General features: G+C 40.1%; 1 protein-coding gene across 5 annotated transcripts in view; it reads right to left on the minus strand.

Moving 5' to 3' along the window:
- Positions 1 to 9,600, minus strand: part of Gulp1 (GULP PTB domain containing engulfment adaptor 1) — a 328,175-nt gene extending 318,575 nt beyond the window's left edge. For 4 of the 5 annotated variants that reach the window (XM_029564762.1, XM_029564763.1, XM_017798836.2 and 1 more), the window contains exon 1: positions 9,116 to 9,600. The gene's annotated coding sequence lies outside the window, so the exon portion shown is untranslated. Of the gene's footprint in view, positions 1 to 8,810; positions 8,974 to 9,115 lie in introns of those variants that run through there. The other variant, XM_029564761.1, reaches the window with a different exon arrangement.
- Positions 9,601 to 11,578: the final 1,978 nt, after the last annotated feature.

The raw sequence follows: 11,578 nt of genomic DNA on the forward strand, positions 1-11,578 counted from the left end.
TTATTCCCAGGCAAATCATAACCCTTCCAAAAAATCTAATGCTGTGGCAAAGACAAATATTTTTAATTTACATCTTACAAAAGTAAATTTAACTGTAAAAGAGAGAACACAATCTGCTACTTATGACTCCAATTACTTGTACTTTGGATCTAGAGAAATAGAAAAAAATATGACAGAGGATCAGTTAAAAAAAAAAAAAAAACAGTTAAAATTCCTAAACTCCTCCATTCAATTAGTGATCACAGTCATAAATATGGAGACTGAAGGAACCAAGCAATGAGAACTTGGAGACAATTCTCACAGAGGCTTCCAGCCTCCTTCCCTTTCCCAGGGCTCAAGCCGAAACTTCTCCTTGCCTTGCTTGCCTAACTCATCCTCACACCCATGACTTGGTTGAAGAACCACCTCCACACATTCTTTCACGCATTGATTTTCCTCACACTACATATACCTGTCTTCTCCATCCGTTACTCCCTAGCATCCCTTCCATTGTACCTCAGAAATATATCAGTTTCTATCTCGGTCACTTAAAGGACACCACTACAAAAGAAAAGCTACTGTTCAATAAATGCTCATTAAATTTAATCACATATGAATTCATTTTTCTGCAGCCTGGTCATCAAACATAGCTTTGTGCTACAAAATGAAAAAGGCTGAAGATTGCAAAGTTATAAAAATTTAACTGAAATCATTGAACCAAAAGAAAGCTACACACTGAATTTGGAAGTTCCAAAGAAAGAGTTATTACGTCAAGTCTAAGCACTGTTCTTTAAAGCTTTGTTTTCACTAGGAAATTTCTTTTTCCAAATTGGGTATAAATTTTCTAGGCTGCATAATGAAAGTAATTAAGCTTACTATAACTCTGTTATGAATGTAATGTTTTCCTTTCAGAGGATTAAGATGGTGTTAGCCATATGATATTCCTTATTGGTTGGCTGATAAAAAAAAAAAATTGAACATATAGTCGCCAGAAGGCCACTAGTCCATTAAAAGTGAAATAATCATGAATATAAATTTGAAGCAGTAGCTAGTCTTATGATAAAGAAATTCTACTTGATAATTCTGGAAACACCAACTGGCTTTTGCCATCATAGATAACAATTATGTCATTTCAAATAAAATTTATTTATGCAAATTTGACTTCTTAATATTGCCTCAAACTGTACTTTGAGGGACTCTTCTGCCCAAACAACATCTTCTTACTAATTATGCTAAATTACAGTATACTGCATAGGGATAAATTACTTGGAAATTAATTGAGTTATACAATTGTTCTTTATAATAAGCCAAACTTTCTTTGTAATTACGTGTGTTACAAGTAATGATCAGCATTTACATTGGGAGACAAATTTATAATTATGAGTGCACATCTTCAAAGGAACAGGTTAGTTCAGCCAGCAATCTAAATTCTGTGTTTGCTACAATTTCTCAGACAAAAAAAATTTGACTGCCAAAGACACATTATAAAGTATTGCTTCTTAAACTCTTAGTAATATTTCTAAATCTGTTTTAACTCACCTAGTCTTATATCTGGGCGAATGAACCTATTTATTGTTAAATTTTTACTTTAAAGTGTGGTACCTTCTTCATTGTTTAGACATTTATGAAACAAACCTAGAAACTAAAAATAACCTTATTTTTTCCATTGCCAACTCCTAATTATCCCAAATTTGCATCACGCTGCATATCACATATGTTCTTTTTGCTTTGTTCAAAAGAGCCTGAAATTCTATTTAAGGTAAGATATTATCTTTTCAAATACAAACCAAGCAAAAAGGATAGCTTGCCATTATTTAGTGAAATATTAGATAATTATCTAAAAATATTAAACAGTCAAGTTCACTTTTTTTCCAGTTTTTTTTTTTTTGATACAAGTTCTCATGCAGTCCAGGTTGGTCTCAAACTTGCTATGCAGCCAAGGATGACATTCAGCTCATAATCCTCCTTCCTTCACATCCCAAGTGCTGGGATTAGAGCTATATGCTACCTCACCCAGCCAAATAGTCAAATTCTTAATGGCTCAGTTAGTGAACTATTTTAAAACATTTTACTTATTAATTTTATTTTATGTGTATGAATGTATCGCCTGCATGTGTGTAAGTGCCTCTGTATTGGGCAATGCCTTCAGAGGTCAGAAGAGGATATCAGATCCCCTGGACCTGGACTTATAGACAGTTGTTAGCCTCCAAGTGAGTGCTGGATATCAAACCTAGATCCTCTGCAACTTCAGCCAGTCGTCTTAACTGCTGAGCCATCTCTCCAGGCCCGAGTTAGTGAACTAGTTAAGCTCTTAAATGATCATCTTCATCTCTACAAGAAAAGAAATGAAGTTATTCAATCTTATTGTTTCCTTTCCTTCTCTTTTCTTCTTATTTGTTGGTTTGATTTGATTTGGTTTGGTTTGGTTTGGTTTGATTTGGTTTGGTTTGGTTTGGTTTGTGTTGAGACAAGTTCTTACTGGGTAGCCCAGACTGCCTCAAAGTTACAGTACTTCTGCCTCACAGGAATTGTACTACATTTGACTTCAATTTAACATTTTCAAAATTGTTAGATCTAACAAAAGTTCATTAATATGCTGGAAATTTTGGGGTGGCTGGCTGATGAAGTTTCAGGAAATTTCAGGAAACATCAACTTTAGCATCTGATAATATTATCTAAAATATAATACCATTAATTACTACATTCACACAAAATTCTTTTTTGATTTATTTATTTTTATTTTATATATAAGATATGAGTGTTTCTTCTGCAGGTATATAAGTGCACCTGTGTCATACAATGCAGAGGAGGCCAGGAGAGGATGTTGATCCCCTGGAACTGGAGATTCAGACAGTTGTTAGCTACCATGTGAGTGCTGGAAACTGCACCCGAGTCCTCTGCAAGAAGAGCCAGTGCTAGTTATTAACCAGCGAGCCATATCACTAGTCCTTAATAGTACTTTATGAATCTATCTTTAGTACCCACCTTTTAAGCAGTAAATTTACCTTCTTACAATGGGTAACGACATCTTTGCCCAAAACTCACATGAGGAAATCAGAGAAGGTTTCCATATCATCATCAGAGGAAATAAATAACAATGTTACCAGAAGGTCTTACCTTACTTTTTTTTTTCTTATTCTTTATACGTATAAAATGAAAGCTTAAAATATCTTTTAGAATTTGAAAAACAAAATATAAAAGATCACTAGTGTGTTTGGATGAGAAATGTCCCCAAAGCTCACTAATCTGATTCCTTGGACTCTAGTTGGTGGCATTGTTTGAGAGGTTTAGGAGGTGCAGCCTTGCTGGAGGAGGAATGTCACTGGGGGCAAGCTTTGAGAGTTTGTAGTGGGGGTTGGGGGGGTCATCACTCTTTACTTTTACTTTGTGTTTGAGGTTAGAGATGTGATCTCTCAGATCCTGCTCTGGCTACCTCTTGCTATGCCTCTCCTGCCAGTGTGGGCTCCCTCTCTGGAAATTAAGCCAAAATAAACTCTTCTAAAAGTTGCCTTTAGAAAAGTAGCTAACACAACTAGAAAAAGTAATCTCAGACACATCCAAAATGAATTATGAAAACTAGATTCAAAACTATCAATTAGGGATGGGAATGTACCTCATTTGTAAAGTACTTGCCTAGGATGCACAAGGCCCTGGGTTCAATTCACAGCATGGAAAACAAAATTATTGAAATTTTTTTTTTCTTATACGAAAAGATCTGGCACAATAGCATAGCATTCAGGAACATATACATCTTAGAATTAGAAATATATGTACACATAGAAATAGAGAGAAAGAAAATGAAACATAGAGAGAAGGAAAGATTGGTCATCTAAGAGACAGAAGTTTGCTTTCCTTTCCACCAGAGCAACCATCTTCCAGTGATTGCCAAAATGACAAACACAAAGGGAAAGAGGAGAGGCAACCGCTACATGTTCTCTAGGTCTTTTAGAAAACAGGGAGCTGTTCCTTTGGCCACATATGTGTGAATCTACAAGAAGGGAGGTATTATAGACATTAAGGGAATGGGTACTGCTCAAAAAGAATGCCCCATAAATGGTACATGGCAAATCTGGGAGAGTCTACAACATCACTCAGCATGCTGTTGGCACTGTTGTAAACAAGCAAGTTAAGGGCAAGCTTATTGTCAAGAGAATTAATGTGAGCATTGGGCATATTAAGCACTCTAAGAGCTGAGGCAGCTTCCTGAAACAAGTGAAGGAAAGTGAGCAGAATAAAAAGAAAAAGGAACCTCAGTTCAGTTGGAGCGCCAGCCCACCCCACCCAGAGAAGCACACTTTGTGAGAACTAATGGAAGCAGGAAAAGAACTTGAGCTGTTGGAGCCCATTCCCTATGAGTTCATGGCTTAATGTACAAGAAGAAGTAAAAGACCTAGACAAAAAAAAAAAAAAATTCAGGTCTATTCCGAACCCTTTCTGTCAGGAGGCATGTGATGAAGACACATAAATATAGTTATGTGATGTTACCACCAAAAGAAGAGATCAAATAAAGATTAATATCGTTATCTACAAGTTTTCTCTTGGATGTATCCTAGAAAATAAATACAAGGCTATTCAAACATTTTTAAGCTATATTAAACTTTGCAACATAGTACAAAATATAGTGCTAATCCAATTGTGGCAGATGTTAAGTCATTTATTCATATTATATGAATTAAAGAAGTCTTTCCAAAGCTATTCTTAAGTATCCAATATTTAAATACAGAACCAATTTCACCTTTACCACAACTATATCATCTCAGTGAAAACATACATTGACAATAATTCTCCTATACAATGTGTGAATCAACTAACTGTATTTTGTTAAGAACAAAAAAAGCTCATGCATGGTAAGCATCAATAGAGTAGCTGAAAATCTTTCCTAAGCATAAAACAAACATAAAACTAGCAAATAATAGAGGCTGAAAACAGTAGAAGCGTAGTTTCCTGAGTCTTGCTTGGGAAGAATGACTGCCACCTATTATCTTTAAAAATAAAGGTCTGATTCAATTCTTCAATTCCATATCTCTACTATTTGGAAGTAATTTCTGTGTTCAAAGTTAATGCTTTTTTTTTTCTTTTCCAATTTGAATGTATTTTAGGCTCCCATAGGAACCAATTTAAGCTTCCAGATCTGTAAATGCATTACAGTAAACACTATTAGATCCACCAGCCTCTAATACATTTAAGGACCAGGGTTCATGGCAACCATGCAATTGGCCTCTGTAACTACCTTTGCATTCATTATTATGTTCAAACAAATAACTTTATCCTTCAGAGGTTTTAGAAGATAAAGTACAATATACAGTATTGTAGCTCAGATCACAATCAAATTACTCTGCTAAGTAAAATTTAGATAAAAATAATCATTATTTCAATTAAACAATAGAAAAAATGGGATTTTTTAAAAAGACAAAATCAGACAGATTATCATTATATATTCTTGAATGTTTACTTGTTCTCTGGTGAGTCAATAAAAAGCACCAGCAGTGCCTTTTAAACCATAATAAAAACAGAGCTACTTTATTCCATATACTCTTACTTTTGATACATTTATTATTCATGAGAATGTAAAAAATCTAAAAGTAAAATCTATCACTAACCATTTTACCAAATGTTTTATTTGCTTATTCATACACAGTCTATCTTCTCTGTTAAGTTGACTTACTCGTATTAAAGTTAGGTTTGTGGGTACAGCACAGTAGAATGAACCATAAAACCAAATAGAAAGTTTCACTGTTGACAGACTACCTATTACTTGAAAGTTATACAAGTATCATGAATGGTTCATCAATTAATAAGTTCATAAGTTACAGCTATTCATGTAGGTGATAAAGTAAACTAACATGCAGAAATTAGCAAAGTTGTGAAGTCCAGTGTTAACATTTGAAGATAGAACTAATGTACATAGTTAACACAAGATAAATATTAGCTGAGTTAGTCCTTCATCAGTGGTTCCAAAATCTATCCTCAAAACTTTAAGGAAATTGTTGTGATTATTAACAAATAAGTTTGATTCTATATTACAAATGCAATTTAGTCTCTCGAATACTATCTCAGAAGGGATGGTTGGCATGGAGGCTCATACCTATAATGAATGGCTCAAGAATGCTAAGGCTGGGGGATTGCCTCTTGTTCCAGATTATGCCAAACCTGGGCTACATGCATAGTGGGTTACAGGTTACCCTTGACTATAGAATGAGACACTGCCTCACAATCACAAGAAATAAATAAGCGAACAAACCAAATTTTGTATATATCCTAACTCCCACCTGCCCCCCCTCAGAAAAAAAAGTTGAGCTAGGCTTAAAAATACCTGGTCTTGAATATCAAGTAAAATAAAAGTAATGAATTTACTGATTGTTCTCTTCTATTTAAGAAAAAGAAAAGAAAATGACTCAGCCTTTAAAATAACAAAATCTCACCCAATATCCTGAAAATTGAAATTTTATGATTAAACTAAAGCTATGATTAAAGTGTAAAGGTAGCAATTTACACAATACCATCATTACGTGTGTATGACAAATATAAATATTCCTATTTCATTACCATAAGCTCAAGTGAGTCAACTGAGTCAGAAAGCTCATGACCTTTATGTCTGAAAGCTATTAACATTATTTCATCTCTTTAATTCTCAGTGAGCTCCTAATTATGTAAAGGAAAGTTTCTTTACTTTGCAAGTGGAAAAACTGAAGTCAGCCAAGAAAGACACTTTGCAGAGGGTGATTCATGAAGTCAATCTCCAAGAGAAGGGTGATATTCACAACTTCAGAGTCCCTGATCCAGAAGAAATACAAACCACATACATCAGTTGTTTTTTTTTGTTGTTGTTGTTGTTATTGTTGTTGTTATTTTTTCTTACCATTCAACTCCTATGCCAGTAGTAGACCCACCTCCCTGAGTAACAAAAAGAGCAGACAGCTGAAACAGAAGCAACTTCAATACATCAAAGAAGGCTAGGAATTGCACATAAGGCTTTGAGTCCATGGCAGGTCTGGAATTAAGAAGCTGTAAAGTGTGTGAAATACTGATATCACCCTGACTTCTACTTCTTCAGGTGAAAGAAGAAGACCTTTGTACTGCGGTCACTTCTGAAACTCAAGGAAGAAAGGAAGACAAATTGTATGGGTTTTCCACTTTAATTCCTTGGCCCAAATCCTGGGCTATTTGAAGAATATCTAATTGGATTATTCAATTTAGGTGGAAAACATCTGCTCAGAACCAAGTCTTCAGTTCTTACTGGCCATGAAAACAAAGAAGGAAGGCCAAGGTCAAATACTGAAGTTGCAGCAAAGACCATCTTGAGGGGACAGAAGTAACAAAGTGTGGGCATATGAGCAGCGCCAGTCTAGCTCTTCCACGCCAAGGTTGATAAGGGTCACGCTTCTTTCCCCAGCCCTCTTTCACTCTATACTCAACTGCAAGTCTATGCTTAGTTTAACTTTTTTTCCCCCGTAAGACCACTCTTAGTCACCTAAAAGAAAAAATTAATTTCAAAAGAAAACCCCATTTAAGCCCCAGGACAAGCAAAGGCTCCTTTCCAATCACCCCTGAAACTTCCTCAGTCTTTCATGCCTGGCTACTGAGCTCAGTCTTGTTTGGCTGACCGCCAGGCTCCTCTCTTCTTTCCTTGTCTGTCGTAAAAACTTGGAAAACGCTCCTGGACAGTCCAAGGAGACCTTTTAATTATGCAATGGAGCAGTACCTTAGCCTGGCCGCTGTTTTGGTGGGTTTTCTAGCAAGCTACTTGTTTGTGCGGCGGAAGAAGAGAAAGACCGGCAGGCGAAGCAGGCGATTTGCACATTGAAACATTTCCAATTCCTCTCTGAATTACCTACCTCATAACATTCACTGTTAGCTTCTAATCTCAGCTCCTTTACGTCCTAATCACTCATATGAACTAAACAAAAGCCAGTATCCTGGTTGCCTGCAAACCCTAGGCATTAATAAGATAGGTACGGCTGAAATAATCTACCAAAGTTTGTATTCTTAAGTCTTGGTGTAGCATTTTTAAAAGCAGCACAAAATATTTTTCATCAAATCTTCCAGTTGATTGCATTATATGTTGTCAGACTTGCAGACTGTAATGATGTATGTAATCATCTAATTGCAGATGAAAGTAAAATGAACTCAGTTTGGAAAATCTAAGACCCAGAAATGGGTACCTGGACCGCCAGTCCCCAGTTGGGAGTTTGCCCAATCCTTACCAAATGGACCTGCCAAGCTCAGCAGCAGCAATGTCTTCCTTACCCTACCTCGGCCCGCTATTTCTAGCTGCAGCGTCCAGCTTCCTGTTCAAGTCCCATTCAACACTGTAAACACATTCCAAGAAAACTAGACTGCCCAGAGTTCCCTCCCGCACACAGGGAAGTCAGACCAGCAGCCCCAGGATAGAGAACAGCCTGGGCCGGCTTTTGAAGCCTGTGGTGAGCGAGGCCCCCGGGAGCAAGCAAGCTTGGCCAAACCGACCCGGAGACCGAGACCTCAACCACCGCCTTGCCCCCCGACCCCCTAACGTAGCGCGCTCTTGAGCGGTGACCTGACCCGGCCAGGGGAAGGGCAGCCGCGTGGACACCGGCCCTGAGTGGACGTCCTGCCCCAGCAGGGTTTTAAAGCGCCGGCTGCGGGCAGAGCTTCGCGCCTTCCCGCCCCCCACGCCTACATTTTCCCGGTGAGCCAACAAAAGCGAGGCCACGCCGGACGAAGTTGGCCCTCGGGTCGCCTCTCGGTGACCCGGCGTTGCTCGTCTGCTCCGCGCACCGGCAGCTGGATGCTCCAGCGTCCCCACCGCTTCCTCCCAGTCCCTGTGCACCCGCAAAGCCACCCAAAGTTACCAGAGAGCCTCCAGGAGGAGGACGCTGCGCCTCTGCCCTCTGCGCTCCGGGTCCTCCCTCTAGCACTGCCACCGTCGGCATCAACAGGTCCCAGCCTCCTCCTCTGCCCCACGACTCCCTGAGCTGCTCCTGGTCCAGGGCTTTTGCAACCTGCCAGGCAGCGGCAGCGCCCAGCGCCCTCCTCCCCGCACTGCCCACCCCCCTCGCTGCGGCCGCCAGCCTCCCTCGGGATATCAGGGTCCCCGCGGCTCCCCGCCACCTGGCCCAGCCGGGCGGGAGCCGGGATGAGCCGGGCTGCTGCGTACCGTGACTCGCACAGGGATGCGGCCGCTAGCGCTCGGGGCACCGGCAGGGAGAGCTCCGGTGATCTGCAGCCGGGATCGCGCTTCCGAGACCGGCAGGGAAAGTTTCTCTGCGTCCTCACTCCGCGTGACTCGGGACCCTCTGGCTCCGGTCCCTTCCTTCTCCGGGCTCTGCCCCCTCCCTCCTCGTCCTAATCAGCCGAAGCCCTAACTGGCGCAGGCGGCGGCGGCTCGGGACTCCGGGTCGCCCGGGCAGGGATCGCGGGGCTCCCCCTCTCGGCCAGAAGGAAACCCTCAGACGCCGGCTGGCGCACTTCAGCGGAGTCTGTGGATACTTTCAAACCGGACGCGGGTGACCAACCGGCCTTCTTTATCTTCGATGGTGGGTTTTCTGCAGTCACCCTGGATTAGCCTTTGCGTACAGAGTCCGAGGGGCCAGGGGTGTGAACAGAGAAGCCGGTTTGTAGCAGGGGCTGTCCCCTACTCGGTCCTTATCCCGGATGGAGCAGAGACACTGTCCGCGCCCCACCCCCACCGCGCCGCGTTTCCTTTTGAACCTCCTCCCTGAGACGCTGTGTTTCTTAAGAATTTAAAACACCTCTGAGGCTTAGGAAGGGGGAAAGTATAAAAAGAAAACGCAAATATGAGGGAGGCATGCCTTCCCACAAGAAACACGGTTGCTGCTGCTCTGACTAGACTTTTATTTTTCTTAATCTTTTAAACTCAGCCTGAATCTTTGCACATTTGTTATGTCCTTAAAAAAAGGAAATTGCCCCCACCACCACATTGTGCTTATTTGCAGCCTTCTAATAGCTTACTTCAGAATTCAGGACTTCTGTATAGAGGGTAACACCCGCAAACCATTCTTAATGAGCCTGGTAAAGCTCTGCAGGCGCGGCGTGGGGGGCGGGGTGGAGTGCCCTCATTGAAGGGAATCTTGGAGGATAGAAGGGCTGCTACTAAAGTTTTTGGAGATAATCCTTAGATTTTAGTTAACTCAATTTTAGTTTAAATGTGAAAATAGAGGGAAAGGGGTCTAAGGCATTTTATAAGGTTAACATTTATAATGTACTGTAGTGGAAAACAGGGCTCAGAGGCAGACAGACAGACCAGAATCCATTCCAGCCCCGGTTCTTACTCTTCTGTTGCCCAGGACACCCTGCTCAATTACAACAGGAAAAAAGAATTACATAATACAGTTCACAGAAGTCACAATCACATGTACAGGAGGTAAAATTGACTAGAGTCAGACAGAGAAGGCACACAATAGGAATTTGGTTCTTACACCCCACCGTATTTTGCTGTAATTAGAAGATATTAGATGGTAGTGGAAATCCACTCCCCCCAAAATCTTGTAACTGGGTTAATTTTCTTTGATACTTTTTCTATAAGGAAAAATGCAGCCTCCCAATTTTTAAAATGGAAACTGCTTAGAACTCAGCATGTTCATCAAAACCCCTTGTTGTGTACACAAGAAAACTGAAGTCCAGGGGCAGCAAGGGATTTTCCACAGACAGCATGTGAAGAGTTCTTTAAGATAAGAAATTAGGCCTCTTCATACTTGATCCATGGTTTTCTGTTCTCTTCTTTATCAAAACAAATAAGTATACATTAAAATTATAATGAGAGGCTGAGGATACAGTTCACTTGGTAGAGGACTTATCTAGCACCCACCTCTTAAATCCAAGCATGGTGACACACGTGTAATCTGAGCACTCAGGAGATAGAGGCAGGAAGATTAAGTTCAAGAGGATCCCCAACCACATAGCTGTGTTGAGGACAGATTGGGATACGTGGGAGCCTGACTCAAAAAAAAAAGAAGGAAATGGAAAGATAGGAGAAAAGAAGAAAGTTTTATAATGAAAGTACCCATCTAAAGGCATTGTTAATTGTTTTTTTCTATAAACTTAACAGTTCATGAACAATCACTGATAATTAAACACCATTTACATGATCACTTTTTATAAACATGAGTATAAACTTTACAAATTGGAGAATTGGAGCCTAGTGCTTAAGAATAAGGAAGTTATCAAATAATCTAGTCCATTATATACCTACAAATACAAGGGGTTTTGTTTTTGTTTTTTTAATGCAATAGAAAAAGATTCCAGCAGAGTATTCTAGACTCCCAAGAATACACTAGGGTGCACTGACTCTAGTTTGAGAAATACTAGATCAGTTTTAAGGAACAACCCCTCTTAAGCAAGTACAGGGCCAAACAAAGAACAAACTACATTACAGAGATCAAGCATTACAAGTTCCTATCTATGAATTAGTGGAAAATGTCATAGCATGTACTTATTTCTTGTTTATTTGCCTTACTAGCTTTCAAGAGGACCTTTAACCCCTGCTCATTTAACTCAAAGTTGAGAGTTCCCTGATAGACCTCACTCCCACCCAAGTTCTTGAAGACTAACTGTGGCTAAAAAGTGTATACATCATGGGATGGATGAATGAAGAGGCATG

The sequence above is a fragment of the Nannospalax galili genome, unplaced genomic scaffold (assembly GCF_000622305.1).
Source record: "Nannospalax galili isolate Female #2095 unplaced genomic scaffold, S.galili_v1.0 scaffold115, whole genome shotgun sequence".
NCBI lineage: Eukaryota > Metazoa > Chordata > Mammalia > Rodentia > Spalacidae > Nannospalax > Nannospalax galili.